Source organism: Aulostomus chinensis, chromosome 1, assembly GCF_037954235.1.
Source record: "Aulostomus chinensis isolate RoL2024-O1b breed Wild chromosome 1, RoL_Achi_v1.0, whole genome shotgun sequence".
Lineage (NCBI taxonomy): Eukaryota > Metazoa > Chordata > Actinopteri > Syngnathiformes > Aulostomidae > Aulostomus > Aulostomus chinensis.
Genome location: NC_141320.1, coordinates 3,395,888 through 3,415,822, shown reverse-complemented (window position 1 = coordinate 3,415,822; position 19,935 = coordinate 3,395,888). Strand labels below are relative to the sequence as shown.

General features: G+C 41.7%; 1 gene segment (V, D, J or C); it reads left to right on the top strand.

The window, feature by feature from the left end:
* Nucleotides 1-19,935, top strand: part of LOC147270010 (Ig kappa chain V-III region MOPC 63-like) — a 495,635-nt gene that overhangs the window by 332,195 nt on the left and 143,505 nt on the right.

Sequence of the window (19,935 nt, the reverse complement as noted above, 5' to 3'; positions counted from 1 at the left end):
TCCACTAGACAGCTCCAAATTCACCACTCAGTCTGCACTGCACATCGTCTGAAGCTAGGAGTCAGAAAATCCTGTGATCAGATCCCCACTTCCATCATCAGACACAAAGCCAGGAACACTGTCACATCCTTCAGATCAGCACTACAGCCAAGGAGAAGCTGGCTCAGGTGCAGCAACAGATGAGAGGGCCAACCCTGAAACTCATCAGTGAGGTGCCAACACGCTGGAACAGCACACACAGCTGTCAGGGCTGCATGATGATAGGGAACCAGTGTGGGAACCTCTGGCCTCTCTAAGACAGATTTGACTCCACTGACAGCTGAGGAGTTCACCACCATAGGAGAAGCACTTCTAGTAAACAGAGGTCATTCTAGTAGCCTGGTCCCTCTGTGGTTGAGCTATAATTTTAGGAAATATGCTCATTATTCAATGGTGACATCTCTCTGCTGAATAATGTAGAACTGAACGGATCCACTGGACCTTCTTTTTACAAACAGCAGCATGCAGCAGCTGTCCTGAGTGGAAAACTGCACATTTCTGTTGGTGAGAGTTAATCAAGCGATGGACTTTGTCTCTCAACAGAAGCTGTGTGGAAAAACCCTGCAGCTACGAGCGCTTCAGATTCTGAGAGTGATTCTTACGCCATTGGCTGGTTTAACCTGGCGTCTGACCGTGGAGGTGGCCGAGAGGAGCGTGACATGGCAGCACAGGTAAATAAACTAAAGCAGTGTTAGTCTTTGACAGCAGGCCAGGCCGACAAATGCTAATGTCTCTGACTGACTGACTGATGAAGTTGGACCATTGGTCAGCAACAATGATGCATGACCACAAATAGTGGCCTGGGTCTTTATGAAGCTCACATCACTGTTAGCATCATTTTGAGGTTATTAGCAACTCTCATTACATCACTTTAGCATCATTTTGAAATTCGTAGCAACTCACACTACATTGCTCTCAGTATCATTTTGAGCTTTGTAGCAACTCTCACCACATCACTGTAGCATCATTTCTTAGGTAAATAGCAAATCTCATTACATCACTGTAGCATCATTTCTTAGGTAAATAGCAAACCTCATTATATCACTGTAGCATCATTTTGCGGTTCGTAGCAACTCTCACCACATCACTGTAGCATCACTTCTTAGGTTTGTAGCAACTCTCATTACATCACTTTAGCATCATTTTGAGGATCGTAGCAACTCTCACTACATCACTGTAGCATCATTTTGAGGTTCCTCGCAACTCTCACCACATCACTGTCGCATCATTTTGAGGATAGTCGCAACTCTCACGACATCACTGTAGCATTATTTTGAGGTTCGTAGCAAATCTCACCTCATCACTGTAGCATCAATTCTTAGGTAAGTAGCAACTCTCACCACATGACTGTAGCATCATTTCTTAGGTTTGTAGCAACTCTCATTACATCACTCTAGCATCATTTGGACATTTGTAGCAACTCTCATTACATCACTGTCGCATCATTTTGAGGATAGTCGCAACTCTCAAGACATTACTGGAGCATCATTTTGAGATTGGTAGCAACTCTCACCACATCACTGTCGCATCATTTTGAGGATCTTAGCAACCCTCATTACATCACTGTAGCATCACTTTGAGGTTCGTAGCAACTCTCACCACACCACTGTAGCATCATTTCTTAGGTAAATAGCAACCCTCATTATATCACTGAAGCATCATTTTGCGGTTCGTCGCAACTCTCACCACATCACTATCGCATCATTTTGAGGATCGTAGCAACTCTCAATACATCACTGTCGCATCATTTTGAGGATAGTCGCAACTCTCGCGACATTACTGTAGCATCATTTTGAGATTCGTAGCAACTCTCATTACATCACTGTAGCATCATTTTGAGGTTTGTAGCAACTCTCACCACATCACTGTAGCATCATTTCTTAGGTAAGTAGCAACTCTCACCACATCATTGTAGCATCATTTTTTAGGTATGTAGAAACTCTCATTACATCACTTTAGCGTGATTTTGAACTTACTATCAACTCTCACCACATCACTGTCAGCATCATTTTGAGATTTGTAGCAACTCTCATTACATCACTGTAGCATCATTTTGAGGTTCGTAGCAACTCTCACCACATCACTGTAGCATCATTTCTTAGGTAAGTAGCAACTCTCACCACATCACTGTAGCATCATTTCTTAGGTTAGTAGCAACTCTCATTACATCACTCTAGCATCATTTGGACATTTGTAGCAACTCTCAGCACATCACTGTAGCATAATTTTGAGGATAGTCGCAACTCTCGCAACATTACTGTAGCATCATTTTGAGATTCGTAGCAACTCTGATTACATCACTGTAGCATCATTTTGAGGTTCGTAGCAACTCTCACCACATCACTGGAGCATCATTTCGTAGGAAAGTAGCAACTCTCATGACATCACTTAAGCGTGATTTTGAAATTACTATCAACTCTCACCACATCACTGTCGCATAATTTGGAGGATCGTAGCAACCCTCATTACATCACTGTCAGCATCATTTTGAGCTTTGTAGCAACTCTGACCACATCACTGGAGGATCATTTCTTAGGTTAGTAGCAACTCTGATTCCATCACTTCAGCATCATTTTGAGATTCGTAGCAACTCCCACTACATTAATGTAGCATCATTTCTTAGGTGAGTAGCATCTCTCACTACATCACTGTAGCTTTATTTTCAGTTAAGCAGAAACTCTCACTACATCACTGAAGCATCATTTTTAGGGTTTTAGCAACTCTTACTACATTACTGTCAGCATCATTTTGAGACTCGTTGCAACTCCCACTACATCACTGTAGCATCATTTCTTAGGTTCGTAGCATCTCTCATTACATCACTTGATTATCATTTCTTATGTGAGAAGAAACTCTCACTACATCACTGTAGCTTTATTTTCAGTTAAGAAGAAACTCTCACTACATTACAGTAAGCATCAATTTGAGGACAGTGTCAACTCTTACTTCATCACTGCATCATTTTGAGGTTCGTAGTAACTCTCACTCCATGACTTTAGCGTCAATTTTTAGGTTTTAAGCAACTCTCACTACATTACTGTCAGCATCACTTTGAGCATCCTAGTAACTCTCACTACATCACTGTCGCATCATTTCTTAGGTTCGTAGCAACTCTCATTACATCACTTTAGCATCATTTTTAAATTAGTAGCAACTGTCATTTCATCACTTTAGCATCATTTTGAGATTAGTAGCAACTCTCACATCACTGTAGCATCATTTTGAGGTTCGTAGAACTCTCACTACATCACTGAAGAATCATTTTGAGAATAGTTGAAACTCTCACTACATCACTGTAGCCTTATTTTGAGTTTAGCAGAAACTCTCACTATATTACTGTCAGCATCATTTTGAGGTTTTTAGCAACTCTCACCACATCACTGGAGCATCATTTCTTAGGGTAGTAGCAACTCTTACTACATCACTGGAGCATCATTTTGAGGATAGTAGTAACTCTTACTACACCACTGTCGAATCATTTAAAGGTTCGTAGCAATTCTCACTACATTACTGTCAGCATCATTTTGAGGTTCGTAGAACTCTCACCACATCACTGTAGCATCCTTTCTTAGGTTAGTAGCAACTCTCATTACATCACTTCAGCATCATTTTGAGGTTAGTCGCAACTCTCACTACATTATTGTGGCATCATTTTGAGATTTTTCGCAACTCTCACCACATCACTGTAGCATCATTTGTTTGGTTAGTGGCAATTCTTATTACATCACTGTAGCATCATTTGAGCATCGTACGAACTCTCACGACATTACTGTTGCATCATCTTGCGGTTTTTAGCAACTCACACCACATCACTGTAGCATCATTTCTTAGGTCAGTAGCTACTCTCATTACATCACTTTAGCATCATTTTTAGATTTGTAGCAACTCTCACCACATCACTGCAGCATCATTTCTTAGGTAAATAGCAAATCTCACTACATCACTCCAGCATCATTTTTAGGTGAGTTGCAACTCTCAATACATTACTGTAATCATCATTTTGAGGTTTTTAGCAACTCTCACCACATCACTGGAGCATCATTTCTTAGGTTAGTAGCAACTCTCACTACATCACTGTAGCATCATTTTGAGGATTTTTGAAACTCCCACTACATGAGTGTCAGCATCATTTTGAGATTAGTAGAAAGTATCACTACATTACTGTAGCATCATTTCTTAGGTTAGTAGCAACTCTCATTACGTCACTGTCAGCATCATTTTGAGATTAGGAGCAACTCTCACTACATCACTGTAGCATCAGTTTGAGATTTTTAGCAACTCTCACTACATCACTATCAGCATCATTTTTAGATTTGTAGCAACTCTCACCACATCACTGCAGCATCATTTCTTAGGTAAATAGCAAATCTCACTACATCACTCCAGCATCATTTTTAGGTGAGTTGCAACTCTCAATACATTACTGTAATCATCATTTTGAGGTTTTTAGCAACTCTCACCACATCACTGGAGCATCATTTCTTAGGTTAGTAGCAACTCTCACTACATCACTGTAGCATCATTTTGAGGATTTTTGAAACTCCCACTACATGAGTGTCAGCATCATTTTGAGATTAGTAGAAAGTATCACTACATTACTGTAGCATCATTTCTTAGGTTAGTAGCAACTCTCATTACGTCACTGTCAGCATCATTTTGAGATTAGGAGCAACTCTCACTACATCACTGTAGCATCAGTTTGAGATTTTTAGCAACTCTCACTACATCACTATCAGCATCATTTTGAGGTTGGTAGCAACTCTCACTACATCACTGTAGCATTATTTTGAGTTAACAGAAACTCACTACATTACTGTCAGTATCATTTTTAGGTTTTTAGCAACTCTCACTAAATGACTTTAGCATCATTTTGAGGTTCGTAGCAGCTCTCATTACATCACTTTGGCATCATTTTGAGATTAGTTGCAACTCTCACCACATCACTGTGGCATCATTTCTTAGGTTAGTAGCAAGTCTCATTACATCACTTTGGCATCATTTTGAGGTTCGTAGCAACTCTCATTACATTACTGTAGCTTTATTTTGAGTTAAGCAGAAACTGTCACTACACTACTGTCAGTATCATTTTTAGGGTTTTAGCAACTCTCACTACATCAATGTAGCATTATTTTGAGATAAGTAGCAACTCTCACTACATCACTGAAGCATCATTGTGAGATTTTTAGCAACTCTTACTGCATTACTGTAGCATCATTTTGAGGTTTTTCGCAACTCTCACCACATCACTGTCGCATCATTTATAGATTTTAAGCAACTCTCACTACATCACTGTAGCATCATTTGGAGGATATTAGCAACTCTCACTACATCACTGTAGCATCATTTGGAGGATAGTAGCAACTCTCACTACATTACTGTAGCATCATTTTGAGGTTTTCAGCAACTCTCACTACATTACTGTAGCATCATTTTGAGGTTCGTAGCAACTCTCACTACATTACTGTAGCATCATTTTGAGGTTCGGAGCAACTCTCACTACATTACTGACAGCATCATTTTGAGGTTTTTAGCAACTCTCACCACATTACTGACAGCATTATTTTGAGGTTTTTAGCAACTCTCACTACATCACTGAAGCAGCATTTTGAGATTTTTAGCAACTCTTACTACATTACTGTAGCATTATTTTGAGGTTCGTAGCAAATCTCACCTCATCACTGTAGCATCATTTCTTACGTAAGTAGCAACTCTCACCACATCACTGTAGCATCATTTCTTAGGTTTGTAGCAACTCTCATTACATCACTCTAGCATCATTTGGACATTTGTAGCAACTCTCATTACATCACTGTCGCATCATTTTGAGGATAGTCGCAACTCTCAAGACATTACTGGAGCATCATTTTGAGATTGGTAGCAACTCTCACTACATCACTGTTGCATCATTTTGAGGTTCGTCGCAACTCTCACTACATGAATGTAGCATCATTTTGAGAATAGTAGCAACTCTCATTACATCACTGTAGCATCACATCTTCGGAAAGTAGCAACTCTCATTACATCACTGAAGCGTGATTTTGAAATTACTATCAACTCTCACCACATCACTGTCGCATCATTTTGAGGATCTTAGCAACCCTCATTTCATCACTGTAGCATCATTTTGAGGTTCGTAGCAACTCTCACCACATCACTGTAGCATCATTTCTTAGGTAAATAGCAACCCTCATTATATCACTGTAGCATCATTTTGCCGTTCGTCGCAACTCTCACCACATCACTGTAGCATCATATCTTCGGAAAGTAGCAACTCTCACCACATCACTATCGCATCATTTTGAGGATAGTCGCAACTCTCGCGACATTACTGTAGCATCATTTTGAGATTCGTAGCAACTCTCATTACATCACTGTGGCATCATTTTGAGGTTTGTAGCAACTCTCACCACATCACTGTAGCATCATTTCTTAGGTAAGTAGAAACTCTCACCACATCACTGTAGCATCATTTTTTAGGTATGTAGCAACTCTCATTACATCACTTTAGCTTGATTTTGAAATTACTATCAACTCTCACCACATCACTGTCAGCATCATTTTGAGGTTCGTAGCAACTCTCACCACATCACTGTAGCATCATTTCTTAGGTAAGTAGCAAATCTCACCACATCACTGTAGCATCATTTCTTAGGTTAGTAGCAACTCTCATTACATCACTGTAGCATCATTTGGACATTTGTAGCAACTCTCAGCACATCACTGGAGCATCATTTCTTAGGTAAATAGCAACCCTCATTACATCACTTTAGCATAATTTTGCGGTTGGTAGCAACTCTCAGTACATCACTGTCGCATAATTTTGAGGTTCGTAGCAACTCTCACCACATCACTGTAGCATCATTTCGTAGGAAAGTAGCAACTCTCATTACATCACTTAAGCGTGATTTTTAAATTACTATCAACTCTCACCACATCACTGTCGCATAATTTTGAGGATCGTAGCAACCCTCATTACATCACTGTAGCATCATTTTGAGCTTTGTAGCAACTCTCACCACATCACTGTAGCATCATTTTTTAGGTAAATAGCAAACCTCATTATATCACTGTAGCATCATTTTGCGGTTCGTAGCAACTCTTACTACATCACTGTAGCATCATTTCTTAGGGAAGTAGCAACTCTCATTACACTGCTTTAGCATTATTTTCAAAATACTATCAACTCTCACCACATAGCAACTCTCATTACATCACTGTCCGCATCATTTTGACATTAGTGGCAACTCTCACTACAACACTGTAGCATCACTTCTTAGGTTTGTAGCAACTCTCATTACATCATTTTAGCATCATTTCTTAGCTTAGTAGCAACTCTCACTACATCACTGTAGTATCATTTTTAGGTTACGAGCAACTCTCACTCCATCACTGTCAGCATCATTTTGAAATGAGTAGCAACTCTGACCACATCACTGGAGGATCATTTCTTAGGTTAGTAGCAACTCTCATTCCATCACTTCAGCATCATTTTGAGATTCGTAGCAACTCCCACTACATTAATGTAGCATCATTTCTTAGGTGAGTACCATCTCTCACTACATCACTGTAGCTTTATTTTCAGTTAAGCATAAACTTTCACTACATCACTGGAGCATCATTTTGAGGTTTTTAGCAACTCTCACAACATCACTGAAGCATCATTTTGAGATTTTTAGCAACTCTTACTACATTACTGTCAGCATCATTTTGAGCATCCTAGCAACTCTCACTATATCACTGTCGCATCATATCTTAGGTTAGTAGCAACTCTCTTTACATCACTGTCAGCATCATTTTGACATTAGTAGCAACTCTCACTACATCACTGTAGCTCTATTTTCAGTTAAGCAGAAACTCTTACTTCATCACTGCAGATTCATTTTGAGGTTCGTAGCAACTCTCACGACATCACTGCAAGCATCATTTTGAGGTTAGTCGCAGTTTCACTACATCACTGTAAGCATCATTTTGAGGTTCGTCGCAACTCTCATTACATCACTGTGGCATCATTTTGACATTAGTAGCAACTCTCACTACATCACTGTCAGCATCATTTTGACATTCGTAGCAACTCTCACTACATCACTGTGGCATCATTTATTAGGTTCGTAGTAACTCTCTTTGCAACACTGTGGCATCATTTTGAGATCAGTAGCAACTCTCACTACATTACTTTAGCATCATTTTGAGATTCGTAGCAACTCTCACCACATCACTGTAGCATCATTTCTTAGGTTAGTAGCAACTGTCATTACATCACTTTAGCATCATTTTGAGCATCGTAGCAACTCTCACCACATCACTGCAGCATCATTTTTTAGGTTAGTAGCAACTCTCATTGCATCACTTTAGCAACATTTTGAGATTCGTAGCAAATCTCACGACATCACTGTCACCATCATTTTTAGGTTTTTGACAACTCTCCCCATATCACTGGAGTATTATTTCTTAGCTTTGTAGCAACTCTCATTCCATCACTTTAGCATCATTTTGAGACTCGTTGCAACTCCCACTACATCACTGTAGCATCATTTCTTAGGTGTGTAGCAACTCTCATTACATCACTGTCCGCATCATTTTGACATTAGTAGCAACTCTCACATCACTGTAGCATCATTTTGAGGTTCGTAGAACTCTCACCACATCAGTGTAACATCATTTTGAGGTTAGTAGCAACTCTCACTACATCACTGAAGAATCATTTTGAGAATAGTTGAAACTCTCACTACATCACTGTAGCCTTATTTTGAGTTTAGCAGAAACTCTCACTGTATTACTGTCAGCATCATTTTGAGGTTTTTAGCAACTCTCACCACATCACTGGAGCATCATTTCTTAGGGTAGTAGCAACTCTTACTACATCACTGTCGAATCATTTAAAGGTTCGTAGCAATTCTCACTACATTACTGTCAGCATCATTTTGAGGTTCGTAGAACTCTCACCACATCACTGTAGCATCCTTTCTTAGGTTAGTAGCAACTCTCATGACATCACTATGAGCATCATTTTGAGGTTAGTCGCAACTCTCACTACATTATTGTGGCATCATTTTGAGGTTTTTCGCAACTCTCACTACATCACTGTAGCATCATTTGTTTGGTTAGTGGCAATTCTTATGACATCACTGTAGCATCATTTAAGCATCGTAGCAACTCTCACCACATCACTGCAGCATCATTTCTTAGGTAAATAGCAACTCTCACTACATCACTCCAGCATCATTTTTAGGTGAGTTGCAACTCTCAATACATTACTGTAGCATTATTTTGAGATAAGTAGCAACTCTCACTACATCACTGAAGCATCATTGTGAGATTTTTAGCAACTCTCACTACATAACTGTAGCATAATTTTGAGGATAGTAGGAACTCTCACTACATCACTGTAGCATCATTTGGAGGATAGTAGCTACTCTCACTACATGACTGTCAGCATCATTTTGAGATTTTAAGCAACTCTCACTACGTCACTGTAGCATCATTTTGAGGATAGTAGCAACTCTCACTACATCACTGGATCATCATTTCTTAGATTAGTAGCAACTCTCACGACATCACTGGAGCATCATTTTGAGGTTTTTAGCATCTCTTCCTACATCATTGTAGCATCATTTTGAGGTTTTTAGCAACTCTCACTACATTACTGTAGCATCATTTTGAGGTTCGTAGCAACTCTCACTACATTACTGTAGCATCATTTTGAGGTTTTAAGCAACTCTCACTACATTACTGTAGCATCATTTTGAGGTTCGCAGCAACTCTCACTACATTACTGACAGCATCATTTTGAGGTTTTTAGCAACTCTCACCACATCACTGAAGCATCATTTTGAGATTTTTAGCAACTCTTACTACATCACTGTAGCATCATTTTGAGGAAAGTAGCAACTCTCACTTCATGACTGTCAGCATCATTTTAAGGTTTGAAGCAACTCTCACTACATTGCTGTAGCATCATTTTGAGGTTTTTAGCAACTCTCACAACATCACTGAAGCATCATTTTGAGATTTTTAGCAACTCTTACTGCATCACTGTAGCATCATTTTGAGCTTCGTAGCAACTCTCACTACATCACTGTAGCATCATTTTGAGGTTTTCAGCAACTCTCACTACATCACTGGAGCATCATTTCTTAGGTTTGTAGCAATTCTTATTACATCACTGGAGCATCATTTCTTAGATCAGTAGCAACTCCCACTACATTACTGTAGTATCATATTGAGGTTCGTAGTGTCACGTCCCCATGGTCACGGGCATGGGGGCGTTGCATTATTTTTGCCTTCCTTCCCTTCTCAGGTTCAAGCTTTATGGGGCGGAGCTGCTGACTAATTGGGAGCACCTGGGCCCGGCGTCTCCCAGCTATAAAGCAGGCGGCCAACCTGGCCAGCTGTCTCTCGCTCACTCCTCCTGGCCCACGTCGGAGCGATGGTTGTGTTTCTTGAGTTATGTCTTGTTTAGTTCTCTGCATCCATCACACCGCACACATACACCCCCTGTACACTCATGCACACACTCGCACTCACCACTGACACTACTGATAACCACACTCCACTGTACGTTATGGTTTGCCTTGTGTTGATTTTGCGTTACTAATAATAAATTATTAGTTGTGTGTCACGTTTAGTCTGCGTCTCCCTCCTTCGATGTCACGATTTCTGAGCCGGGTCGTGACAGTAGCAACTCTCACCACATCACTGTCGCATTATTTTGAGATTTTAAGCAACTCTCACTACATCACTGTAGCATCATTTGGAGGATAGTAGCAACTCTCACTTCATGACTGTCAGCATCATTTTAAGGTTTTAAGCAACTCTCACTACATCACTGGAGCATCATTTTGAGGTTCGTAGCAACTCTCACTACATCACTGTCAGCATCATTTTAAGGTTTTAAGCAACTCTTACTACATCACTGGAGCATCATTTTGAGGATAGTAGCAACTCTCACCACATCACTTTCGCATCATTTATTAGGTTAGAAGCAACTCTCATGACATCACTTTTGCATCTTTTTGAAATTAGTAGATACTCTCATTACATCACTGTCAGCATCATTTTGAGTTCATTATTATCATTGAGGTTATTCGTTATTCTTTCACTGCATTACTGTTAGCATTATTTTGATTTCATTAGCAATTCTTACGACATCTCCGTCTCATTATTTTGAGGTTATTAGCAACTCTTCCTACATCACTGTAGCATTTTTTGAGGTTATTAGCAACTCTTACGACATCACTCTCAGCATCATTTTGAGATCATTAGTAACTTTAATTAAATCACTGTAGCATCATTTTGAGGTTCGTAGCAAATATTACTACAAGACTGTCAGCATCATTTTGAGGTTCGTAGCAAATATTACTACAAGACTGTCAGCATCACTTTGAGGTTATTCGCAACTATCACTACATTACTGTTAGCATCATTTTGAGTTTATTCGCAATCCTTAGAACATCACTGTAGCATCATTTTGAGTTCATTAGGAATTCTTACGACATTATCGTAATCATCATATTGAGGTTTTTCGCAACTCTCACAACATTACCATCAGCATCATTCTTTAATTCATTAACAATTCTTCCTACATCACTGTCGCATCATTTTGAGATTATTAGCAGCTCTTACTACATTACTGTCATCATCATTTTTAGGTTACTCGCAGCTCTAACCACATGACTGTCAGCATCACTTTGAGGTTATTCGAAACTTTCACTCCATTACTGTTAGCATCATTTTGAGTTCATTAGCAATTCTTACGACATCACTGTTGCATCATTTTGAGATCATTACCAATTCTTCTGACATCACTGTCGCATTATTTTGAGTTTCGTAGCAACTCTTACTATATGACTGTCAGCGTCACTTTGAGGTTATTCGAAACTTTCATTCCATTACTGTTAGCATCATTTTTAGTTCATTAGAAATTCTTACTACATCACTGTCGCATCATTTTGAGATCATTATCAATTCTTCTGACATCACTGTCGCATTATTTTGAGTTTCGTAGCAACTCTTACTACATGACTGTCAGCATCACTTTGAGGTTGTTAAAAACACTGACTACATTACTTTAAGCACCAGTGAGTTTATTAGCAACTATCACTACATTACTGTTAGCATCATCTTGAGTTCATGAGCAATTCTGACGACATCACTGTAGCATCATTTTGAGGTTGTTAGCAACTCTTACTACATTACTGTTGCATTATTTTAAGCAACTCTTTCTGACTGACTGTCAGCATCACTTTGAGGTTTTTCGAAACACTTACTACATTACTTTAAGCATCACTTTTAATTTATAAGCAACTATCACTACATTAATGTTAGCATCATTTTTTATTTCATTCACAATTCTTCCTACATCACTGTCGCATTATTTTGTGGTTATTAGCAGCTCTTACTACATTTCTGTCAGCATAATTTTGAGGTTATTAGCAACTCTTACTACATTACTGTTAGCATTATTTTAAGGTTCGTTTTTAACTCTTACTACATGACTGTCAGAATCACTTTGAGGTTGTTAAAAACACTTACTACTTTACTTTAAGCTTCACTGAGTTTATTAACAACTATCACTACATCACTGTCAGCATCATTTTGAGTTCATTAGCAATTCTTACTACATTACTGTTGCATTATTTTGAGGTTAGTAGCAACTCTTACTACATGACCAGGAGATCAACTTGGAAAACCCGGACTCTCAATTCTTACGACATCACTGTCGCATCATTTTGAGATCATTAGCAATTCTTCTTACATCACTGTCGCATTATTTTTAGTTTCATAGCAACTCTTACTACATTACTGTGTCATTATTTTAAGGTTTGTAGCAGCTCTTACTACATTACTGTCAGCATCACTTTAAGTTTATTAGCAACTATCACTACATTACTGTCAGCATCATTTTGAGTTTATTAGCAATTCTTACTACATCACTGTCACATCATTTTGATATCATTAGCAATTCTTACGACATCACTGTTGCATTATTTTGAGGTTATTAGCAACTCTCACTACATGACTGTCAGCATCACTTTGAGGTTGTTCGAAACACTTACTACATTACTGTAAGCATCACTGAGTTTATTAGCAACTATCACTACATTACTGTTGGCATTATTTTGAGTTCATTAGCAATTCTTCTGAAATCACTGTCGCATTACTTTGAGGTTAATGGAAACTCTAACCACATGACTGTCAGCATCACTTAGTTTATTAGCAACTATCACTACATTACTGTTAGCATCATTTTGAGTTCATTAGCAATGTGGGTCTTTGATTGGGAATTGTAAGAAAAATCACTGAATGAACAACACAAACACAGACTGTGTCTGAAATTCCACACCTGCACCCGACTCAGAATGAAAAACCAGTGTGGACTCAATTGTATCCACTGTCAATCCTGATTCTGGAGAAATTTCTTTGTGTGTTTTGATGGACTCAAGCCAAGCAGAAATTTCCCACAATGCAATAGGGCGGCGTTTGGTCAGTGTTGAGCAGGCGTCAGTCTGACAATGATGTCATATTATTGTGTCATCACTTGACCAGACCCAAAAGTAGGCTCAGGCATCAGTTTCTTCTCAATGCTAATGTCTGCTAGCTTAGTCTGCTACTTTGATGGCTCTGCCTGCTCAAAGGTCCAGACTCCTGGATGTGGTGGTTCCTACCTGAACGTAGATTCTGTCAGCTCATGTTGTTAAATCAACTCACCAGGAACACCAGTAGATTTCAATGGACTGACAATGAGTCTCATTGAATGGGTGTCTCGTCCAACGAGAAACAATCAGTCTCAGGTTGAAGCTCATCAATGAAGTCTTGTGGATCAGTGGCTTGCATGAATGAATGAGTTGGAAGACTTCTTGGAAATTAAAGAGGATTTAATACAATTAAGAAAACCCTTAAGACAGAGTGATAATTCCAGCAGAGTAATTAAGGCCCATATTGAGTAGCAGGTATTACGTTCTCAGCTGGATTCTCCCATCGATGTACGACGCCTCTCCAACGAACTGGTGGGAGGACGGCCTCCAAAGCCTCCACCTCATCGACCGTGGCTCCCGCTGAGATTCGCTCGATGGAGAAGGGGAGCGCGTTGATTGGCTACCCTCTGGTCTCAGGCTGCTGGCTGCCTGGACTAAGCTGCTCTTCTCCGACACAAAGGTGGCTTCTCTCTCTTCAAGGCTCACAGGAGGTCAAGAGTGTAGCGACCGTGAGCCGAGATCGATGATGAATTACAAAAATAGAAAATCCCCCCAAAAAATTAGTGGAATAGAAAAGAAAAGGGGAGGAGCCGGACCAGCTGCTCTAGGAGCTCACACACAAAGGGCAGAAACAAGAAGCACTGAAGAGAGCGCCAGCAGTGGATGGTGCCACCACTGTTACAGTAAACTGGTCCGCCTCAGAGCAGTGACCTTTGACCTGTGAGTGGTTGTTGGCCAATCAGGACACTTTGCTGTCTTCAGTCCTTCTCAGATATCAACAAATGAAGCTGGTTGAACAGACAGCAATCATCATCACTCAGAGACATCACCTGGAGAGGAAGACTGCTCCGAGTTCTGACAATGACAGTGAAGAGGCAAGGAGAGCTGGACAACCACAGACAGTGAAACATTCGGAACATCATGTTGATACACGTGTGTGTGTGTGTGTGTGTGTGTGTGTGTGTGTGTGTGTGTGTGTGTGTGTGTGTGTGTGTGTCAGACTCGGAATCAGAATCTTTTATTTTCGTTGTACGGGGGGGGGGGGGTACAGTGACAATAGTTAGAGCGCTCTTCCAGAGCCACCGTGCACCACAGAATGCAGATACAAAGAAAAGATAAAAGCAAGATAAAAGACACTGTTAGAACAGAAAGATCCATCAACCCACCAACCAGAGGTGTGTCTGGTACAGATGTGGAATTATTGGCTCACACAATGTTGAGGACACTGGAAGAAGACAAACAAAAAAGGCTGGTGTGATCCAAACCTTCATCAAAAATGGTCCTGGAGAACTGTTCAATGTGTCAGGACTTCTGTCCATTGTCTTCTGCTTATCCTGTTCAGGGTCATGAGGGGGTGGAGCCTATCCCAGCAGCTTTTGGGCGACAGGCCGTGTTCACCCTGGACAGGTCACCAGTCCATCACAGGGCCAACACATCCACAGACAAACATTCCAAGCCAGACTCAGGAGGATCTCTCCACCCTACAGACTGTAAAGGAACCATCAAAGATGGCAGTTGGAGTTCTGTGGATCTGTGCTGGATTCCTCGTCCTCACGGACCAGAAGTCTGTCTGAAATACTGCACTGATTGATGATCTTTTCATGAATCTGGAAAAGCTTCTAAAATTAAGAGGAAAACAATCCTATCTTCTTCATGTCTCAAGCCAAATCAAACCAAGAGTTCTTTTATCATATTTTTTTGACTGGTTGGTTGTTGAAAGAGAGCAGGACAGGACAGACAGCAGAAGACAAATATAGAGAAGGAAAGACAAAAGAAAGAGAGAAAGGAGGGAGAGAATGACAAAAAGATGGGAACAAGATGAGGGTGAAAGACAAGCAGAGAGAAAGACAGAGGGACAGGGGGATGAAAGACAGACACGCAACCAACAACAGCAGCAGCAATAATAGTAAACTAGCTGCCAATGATAACGTCTCCTGGTCGCTGAAGCAATCAACTTCATAATAGGAGGATTGAAGAGCCAGGAAATAAAATATTAGCACAATACTGATGTGAATGTTCGTGCAATACTGAGAACACTGATATGTAGACGACTAGTAGGGGCGGCACGGTGGTGCAAGAAGACAAACAAAAAAGGCTGGTGTGATTCAGACATCCATCAAAAATGGTCCTGGAGAACTGTTCAATGTGTCAGGACTTCAGAAGCTCCAATCCTCTCTAAGGTCCAGTGAGAATGGAAGAGATTATAAATGAGAGAAGCAGGGCCCTCACTCAGAACTGAACCAGCTCAGTTGGGAGAGCCTTCGACTGAAGATCTAAAGGTCCCTGGTCCGATCCCAGGTTTCAGCAGAGGAGCAGCATTGACTTTACTTTCCAGTGGAGGAACTGCAGACATGAAGGAAGCTAACATCTTGTCCTGTGCATTCTTGTGACATTCAGGACATTTTTGGAGCCTCTTGTTGGATTTTGCCACAGAGAATCAGAGCCAATCAAAAGCATGGTGGACTTCAACATGGAGGACTGAACAAGTCAAGAAAGCATCAGTTTGACCTTCACAGGTGTTTCTGTTCCTGTCTCAATGCTGTAGAAAGAGCCTGAGGAGCTCAGATGGTAGAGCATCAGACTTTTAATGTGAGGGTCCAGGGTTCAAGTCCCTGTTCAGGTGCTGTGGAGGTTCCAGTGTTTGACAACATGGTACTGGATGAAGTTCAGTGTTGAACAAACTGTCATCATCAAAAGTAGAAGTGTTCTTGTCTCGCCACTGTGAGACTGTTGCTAGGAAACTGACCAATAATAATTTCATGTGGCATGCAATTAACAAAACACCTACATTGATGGTCAAGGGGGTTGGAGCCTATCCCAGCATCTACGGGCCAGAGGCGGGGTTCACCCTGGACAGGTCACCAGTCCATCACAGGGCCAACATACAGAGACAAACAACCATTCATACCTATGATCAATTTAGAGTGTCCAATCAGCCTCGTCCCAAATTACACGTCTTTGGACGGTGGGAAGGAACCGGAGTACCCGGAAAGAACCCACGCATTCATGGGGAGAACATGCAGGCTCCACACAGAAAGATTCCCCACCCGAGCCTGGACTCAAACCCAGAACCTTCTTGCTGTGAGGCCACAGTGCTGACCACTGCACCATCATGCTGCCATGCTCTCTTCTACTTTCCTCAATTGTCTTTCTTTCATGTCCTCCTGAGATCAAAGACAGAATTCTAGCTACTGTCAAAGCCCTGATGACATCATCATTCATATCTGACCATTACAGCTCACTACATTAGCGACTGGATCTTCGCATGCCATGTTCTTCAAACCAGAGCCGTGGAAACCAGCCACACAGCGAGAAAACTCAGCAGCAAATATTGTCCGCGCTGCGGAGATGACGGGCTTGTTGCACATTGGTTGCTTTGCACACCTTCTTAATTTAAGTCCCTACAGCTGCACGCTTGCTCGGCAGAGTCAGACGCATCGCTGGATTTTTTCATCGTAGCTCTACGGCGAGCCGCATCCTCAGTGAGAAGCAAAGGGTGCTGGAGCTTCCTGAGCACAAGATGGTGATTGACGTGTTGACACGTTGGAATAGCTCACTGGAGATCCTGGACCGTTTCCTCCAGCAGCAACCAGCCATCTCAGCAGCTCTGCTGTCACCTGAAGTACGCAGAAACGAGAAAGATGTCTGCACGTTGACAGAAGTGGACGTAAGAGTAGCAGAGGAAATAGTCTCTGAGAATCCAGCTTGAAGCCACGCCCTCCTTGTTCTTGAAAAACCCAAACAGCGACCATCAGTCTCACTCCAATCCTGTACTTGGTTCAGTGTTGCTGTTCCATTTTGCAGCAGCAGGGGTCACTGTGATACCAGGTTCAGTTCAAGATTCCCAACTCCAGCTCATGTTGGGGACCTCAGTGGCAGGGCTTATACAAAAAGAGTCAACACGTTCATTTGTATAACAGAAAATTTCAGTGATGTGGTGGCATTTTCTTTTTCTGTGCTGTCTGATTTTCTAAATATCAGGTTTAGATCCTCAAATTAACACTGGGACACCAAAAGAGAACACAGTAATTCTCCAGTGATCTGGTGTTGTTGTGTTCTTCTCAGCTTCATCATGAAGACCTGCTGGCACTGGGCGCTGGTGGAAGTTTGCAGCTCTCACTGGAAAGTCCTGAGGCTCCTGCCACTCTGAAGCAGGCAGTTGCTCCCAGCCAGCCCACACTTTCACTCTCTGGTGTAGGAGTGAAGAACAAAATCAGAATCAAGAACCATCACTCTTTCATTGGGGCTCCTTTCTCCTTGTTCTGATCCAGAAATTCAACAGCTTCTATCATTGATTTGACAGGAAATGTTGATGACACACTGGGATTTTTGTTCTCCTGCTGTCACTGTCAAGTGCAGCTTAACATGAGAGGTAGCAGGATCATTCATGTGTTCATGTTTCCAGCAGACAAGGAGGAAACCTGGGAGGACTTCAGTGACTCTGATCACTGGTTCTCACTTCATCTTCTCAGTATAAAGTTCAAAGCGAGCTGGCCAGGAGTTGAACCTTCAATCTTCTGATCCGAAGTCAGACGCGTTATCCATTGCGCCACCAGCCCTACAGAGGGGAGGGGCTTATTACATACAAACTCCTCATCATTTCCACCTCCAGGAGTGAAGCCTCCCGTGACCCAAGAGGCTCCAACTGGCACTCATTTCTCCACCACCTCGCTAACCTGAGCTGGAGCATCTGAGAACCAAACAGTGACCCCCTTCATTCCAGAGCCCCCACCACTTTAACCACAGCCGGCCGGCCTCCTCCACACTGCTACTAAAATTGAAGACTGAAGCGTCTCATCCAGAGATCTGTCACAGGCATCTGCTGTGGAGGGTCAATCTGTCCGTCCACATTCAGATCATTGATGCAGCAACTCTGCTAGGATCAAACTACTCAGGATGAAACAGACCAATGTTGACATCAAGTAGCAACTCAGCAGCTGATCAACAGAGTCCTGAGCACCAGTAGAGCCTGGTCCTGGTCCCTGGGGGGCTCCAACCACCAGCCTCTCTGTTAACAGCCGAGCGCCACAGAGACTCACATTCACACTCACATTCATACCTACAGTCAATTTAGAGTATCAATCAGCCTCGTCCCAAATTACATGTCTTTGGACGGTGGGAAGAAGCCGGAGTACCAGAGAGAACCCACACATGGACGGGGAGGCAAGGCAATTTTATTTGTAGAGCCCGTTTTCATCACCAGTTTCCACCATTTCCGCGCCGGATGTTTTGCTTCGGACAGGTAACGCGGCTTGTCTGCTCACCTGCTGCTCTTGGCTCACGTAGCACTGAGCTAATGATTGTGTATTGTGCTGCAGAGCAGCCGATTTGGTAATGAGAGTCCTGCCAAGTGACATCACTGACATGAATGGATGACTTCAGTCACGTGAATGGATGACTTCAGTCACGTGACTGGATGACTTCAGTCACATGACTGGATGACAGTGGAGATGCCAATGTAGAGGTTGGGGAAATAGTCTCTGAGAATCCAACTTGAACCCACAGCCTCCTTGTTTTTCAAAAACCCAAACAGCGACCATCAGTCTCCCTCCAATCCTGTACTTGGGTAAACAACAAAAACAGAGTAAAAGTCTCTGGCAACATATTTGTTTCCTGTAGGGTTTCTTCATGTATGTGTGGTGTACCTGCTCTCCCAGAGGACTGCCATCTTTGTTCTGTGGGCTGACATGTTTTAGTGTCAGCACAGGTCATAGCGCTGAGACTGAACTCTCATTCTCCCACAAGTATTATTTCCACCTCACACTCCTGCAGATATTCAAGTGAACAGGGAACACAAATTTATGCTCAACTTCTCCTGTGTATTCATCCACAGTCACTAAACAACAACCAAACCAAACAAAAGAGGTTTGCTAGCATGGCGATCAGCTGTAGTTCACCATCTTATCCAGGTCACATGACTCAGGAGTAGCGTGGCCGTCTGGCAACCAAAGGGTGGCTGGTTTGATCCTCACTTTCTCCAGTGACCATGTCAAAGTGTCCTTGAGTAAGATACTGAACCCCTAAATACTTCTGATGAGTAGGTTGGCTCCTTGCATGGCAGCCTTCAGCATCAGTGTGTGAGTGTGTGAATGAGAGGCCATTGTTCAGCTCCTTGAGTGCTGCTGAGGTAGAAAGGCTCTGTACAAACTGAGTCCTTTTACCATTTCTTTCCTGCTTTTAGCAGCACTGTTGTCACTTCCTG